Source organism: Perissodus microlepis, chromosome 3, assembly GCF_051167445.1.
Source record: "Perissodus microlepis isolate ML-2025 ecotype Zambia chromosome 3, ASM5116744v1, whole genome shotgun sequence".
Taxonomy (NCBI): domain Eukaryota; kingdom Metazoa; phylum Chordata; class Actinopteri; order Cichliformes; family Cichlidae; genus Perissodus; species Perissodus microlepis.
In genome coordinates, this window is record NC_140463.1 from 19,645,612 (window position 1) to 19,650,722 (window position 5,111).

Consider the following 5,111-nt stretch of genomic DNA (forward strand, 5'->3'; position numbering starts at 1 on the left):
TAATGACCAAATAACCACTGAAATGATCAACATTTATATTCCAGTGTGTGTGAGCTTCTGTGTGCATCCTCATTAGCAGCAAGATGTACTAACCACATTAGAGTGGTTTTTGTAGGCACACTTTCTACACCTGGTGCAAGGGGCTGCTGTTCCAATCCTGGAGGTGCGCCTTTTTCAACTTCTTCTCATTTTGTTGGTGGGGTGTGGGTCACACTCTGGTTCAGACTACTGTATCTTGAGATCAATGGCAGAAGTGCCTGAGAATCAGGGACAAGGGTGTTCTGCAGTTGTTGAGGTCACCAGCATGTGTCCCAGCTCTCCCAGGATCACTCTTCATTTGTAGGTTGTAGAGGACTCCCCCACTTCAGTGAAGTTGTTTCCGGCGGGACAAAGACATCGTATCCCATGATATCCAGGAGATTGGAGAAAAGAGGCAGCAGTTAGTTTTCCTTCTACAACTCGAGGTGCCAACATCCTCTCTAAATTATCCAAGCTGTATTTGTGCCTATTGTGGTCCAGGATTGCTCAAAAGAAGCACATTCCTCCGTTGCTTTGGCATGTGGGACATCGCTGTGGTAGTTTTGGTGAAGACAGACAGACAACAAAGTCTTTCTCTGTTGCAACTGGAGGAGCTGGGGAGGAAGCTCTGGGTTGTTTCCTCTGTGCCAGTTTTCATCTGAGGAGTTCCTCTGCCAAGGTGCCCGAAGGAAAGACGTCCTTGGAGCTCCTCCGTCAGTTGGAGTGTGAACCCCATGCCTTTTTTTACTTCCTGAGAACTTCCAGTGTTGTCATCCAACATGCTAGGTATTGCTTTATTCTGGTGTAGGCTCACATCTCCACTTCATCTATAATCCTCCAATCCTCACACCTTTACCTCCCGTGCAGGTTTGTAAGGGTGCACAGCAGCTAAAAGATCTCCTTTGTTATAAAAAAGTCAAAAGTAGATCTCAGGCTGCTAATGCAGGAAACTGCATACAGGGTGAGCCCTGGTTTGATACCAGTGGGTACTGGATTGTAGAGCAGTCTCTCTTCAGTAGTGGGACCCACATGGTTTTCCTTTCATGAGGGATCCACTCAGTCACCGGCTCCTCGGTCTCAGAAAATGCTCCTATGTTCTTTTCCATCAGTTGCTTGGCCTCCACCTCCATGCCCCCCAACCCCAATCCTCCCCCAAAGAAGAGGATTCAGGCACTGACTAGTACTCATCATCAGTGGTGATGCAGTCAGCCTCTTTGGAGATTGGCCCCTCATCTTCTGGAGAGGAAGTTTCTTCATCTTGGGCAGATGTCTTTTCTTCAAGGGCAGAGGACTGCTTGCTGTCCTTGCTCTCTGACCAGATCATACAGACAGTGCTTGAAGCAGTGATGACCTTCTTGCCATATAGCCAGAATAAATGTTCTGGAAGCTGTTAGGCTTACTTACAGCAGTAGCAACGTCTGCACCTGCATAAACTCCAGGACACGTTTACAAACTTGTCGTTTGTTTCTTTGAATTCTGCAAAATGTCCTGTGATTGGTGTTTTTTTTTTTAAGAGTTAATATTTTGGGTATGATATCTTTTTATGAAAAATACAAGAGTAAAAGTGCTTTTAACATGTGCTTCAAAGCTAAGTTTGACTGGGAACCTCAAAGCTCAATAGCATCCACAGAAATTCACTGCAGCCTATGTAATATTTGATGCGTCATTATTTATTCCAGTCTATCTTGCAAATACATGTTTGTGCTGCAATGTCATGCACAAACACAAACTATTAGATCCTTAAGATCAAACCTATGTCAAAATTGTTTCATTATTTTGGTCCATTGGAGTGTGGTCAGCCATCAAAGGCCGCTACTAGAAACTAGAAATGTTACATGAAATTGCTTGTTTGGCCAAAAATGGGTAAATGATGTAATTTTGTAAAAAAATATTAAAAACTACAATTTTCATGTGTTGAGTTTAAAATGAAAGCATTTTACCTAAATTGCATGATTTAGTAGTGTCAATAACAAGGAATCAAAAAAATGGTTATAATGGGTTTCAATTGGCCAAAAATGGCCACGATAGAGTCAAGAGGAACAATTTGGTGTATAGTGAATATTATTGATATTATTAAGGAGTTGATGTTGAAAATTAAAAAATCTGAACAAATATAAACCTTTGGGAAATTTCATTCCATTTGTATTAACAGAATGAAAATGGTTGAAAAAAGAAAAGTCCCAGGATAGAGCCCAGAGGGTTAATGCGTCAGCGTACCAAGACATTTTGGACAATTTCATGCTCCCAACTTTGTGGGAACAGTTTTCGGATGGACCCTTCCTCTTCCAACACGACTGCGCACCAGTACACAAAGCAAGCTCCATAAAGATGTGGATGAGGGAGTTTGGTGTGGAAGAACTTGACTGACCAGCAGAGTCTGACCTCAACTCGGTAGAACGCCTTTGAGATGAATTAGAGTGGAGAGTGCAAGCCAGGCCTTTTTACCCAACATCAGAATGGTCAAAAATTCCCATAAACACACAACTGAACCTTGTGGAAAGCCTTCCCAGAATAGTTGGCTGGTGTAGCTGCAAAGGATGGGCTCAATGTATGTGAAGGCAGACGAGAGAATACTTTTGGCAATATAATGTAGCGTAATGACACGTGTGCAGTGAAACAAAGAGCCTGTGTGTTGTCGTCCAACATCCAGCTTCTCTGTGTGAGTGTGCTACATGCAGAGCATCCTCACAAGAGCTGGAAGAGTACATAGGCTATTTACAGCACAGTGAGACATGCTTTTCACGTACTCCAAACTGCATGAGGATCTTCCAGAATATCGACTAAGACTGATTCAATCTCAGCCATACAAGAAACTTAGAGAATTACATTCTCTGCTGTTTTGTTGTGCATAAAAAAACATAGTAATGCCATACCATCTGTGCATTTTAACGTATGTTTAGAAACGCTTGTTTAGTGTCACGGCTGGGGCAGCAGTCGTGTGGTGTAGTGAGAGAAGGATCCAAAATGCAGGTACTGGCTGGGGTGCGAGTGAGTGTTTATTTGTAATGAAAGTAAAGTACAAAACAGGAAATAAGGAACAGGGAGCAACTAAAGCCTGAACTGGGAAAACTAATAAACAAACCTGAAAACATGAGGACATGCAGGGAAAGGAGAGCAGAGAGCCGCAAGGAATACCAAAATACACAGACGGAGCGACAACGAACAGAGGCAAACACACACTGTAAATACAAACCAGGTAATGAGGAAGTGACATGCAGGGGTGGACATAACGAGACACAGACCTACAAAGTAAAACAGGAACCTCACAGACTGTTTTACAAACACAAAACCCGGGGACACAAACAGAGCACAGAGACACAGGTGGGGACAATAAGACACGAGAACTAAACCCAAAGAATTAATACAAAATCAGAATAAACTAGAAAATAATAACAATAAACTCAAAACGCTCACCGACCCAGCACCATGACATTCAGGGCATCAGCTTAGAAACCACCTAAATAATGTGAATGAATTAAAGGTTAAACTCTATTATTAATTGAATTCATAGCTGTAATCTGTGGCTGAAGGGAGATGTTATTTCTTACTGATGGTTCATAGTATATGTGAGTATATATGATTACACAAAGTGGATGATTTATTTATGATTACTTGTCTAGTGTATACAGGTATATATGTCATAATAAAATCCACAACAAGTTAGTGATCATAAAATTATTGATGTTGTGATTCAAATGTCTGATTTTAGTGAACACACTGGACTTGATCTCCCAAACAGAACAAGCGACATGTTTCACATTAAAGTTAGAAGAAGGAAAATCTACAGTCTGACTTCAGTCACTCATCACGACATCTGATCCTGTTCATGATCCTGATTATTACACTGACTGACCAAATATACAAGAACTACAACCACTGCAATGGAAGCAAGAAAAACGTGCACTTTGATTTACCCTAAAATATTTTACTTTTTAAAGTTTTAAGGTTAAAGTTGGGGCTACAGAAATGTTTGTTAGACCAGTGACCCCCTCTGTTCTCTGTCCAACCAGGATCTAACACAAAAAGTCATATCTGATGTGTCATGTGTTTTAAATGTATTTTTTTGTTTAAAATGGTAAATACACTGTAGTCAGCAGGATTACTAAAGGGCTTATAAACAAAATAAAGAAATGACCTGATTTGCAAGTATCTTTATGACTCTGCGTTATTCTACATGCATAATAACAAATCTGGACATAAATGTCTGAACTAGACCCAACATGAAAATATGAGAGCTTATGATATTGGCATGTTAGCAACTGGGAACTACTTTAACACAATGCCCAATGTTTCTTTTTTTTTCTTACTTCAGAAATCACTTCCAACATAATAATTTATTTCTCATGCAGTTGTACTACCTAGTACAGCTGCACTCCTCTCTAATGGCCGCATTTCCTCTTATGTGTCTGAATGTAGCTGTGTGCTTTAGTCCTGCAGGATCTCTTCACTCAGTTGCTCCTGGATTACTGTGTGGCTCTGATCAGGAACGTGTCCACGGAGCTGTACGTGACATGAACTGTTCTCACCTCAGGGTTGGGTTCTGTGGTGATGGTGAGCTCCAAAACTGTCCAAAGACGGCAGAAGATAAGCCAGAGCAGTGTCATGGCAGCTCATGTAACAACTGTTAATCTAGTTAATTGTGTTTCAACGTAAATTCAATACTATTCCTGAGTCACTGAGCACGATTCTTCATCTGCTTTCTCTCATGTGCACTGACTGATGCACATGTGCGCAGTATTAACTTTTAAAAGATGAAGGTGGAAACATTTAGGGGCAGGAGGGTTTGATGCTGGTAGGTTTTTAAGACCTTTTCAGTCAGGTGAACTTTATTTCTGATAATAATTCTCAGCTTGCAGCAGCATCAAAACTAGGTAGACTCTCCATGAAAGCTTACAACACACTTGTCTGAACTCACAGTCAGAGGTGGGCGGATGCTGTCGCTTCATCACAGAGTGAACCAGTGCTTGCTGTTAGACACCAGGCTGGTGCTGCAGACATCAAATTAAAATGTGTTCCTTACAAATTTATGAGTGTCAGTAAAAAGAAAACAAACCAAAAAATGTGAACAAACTGCTTTTGTTGTGAGTTTCATG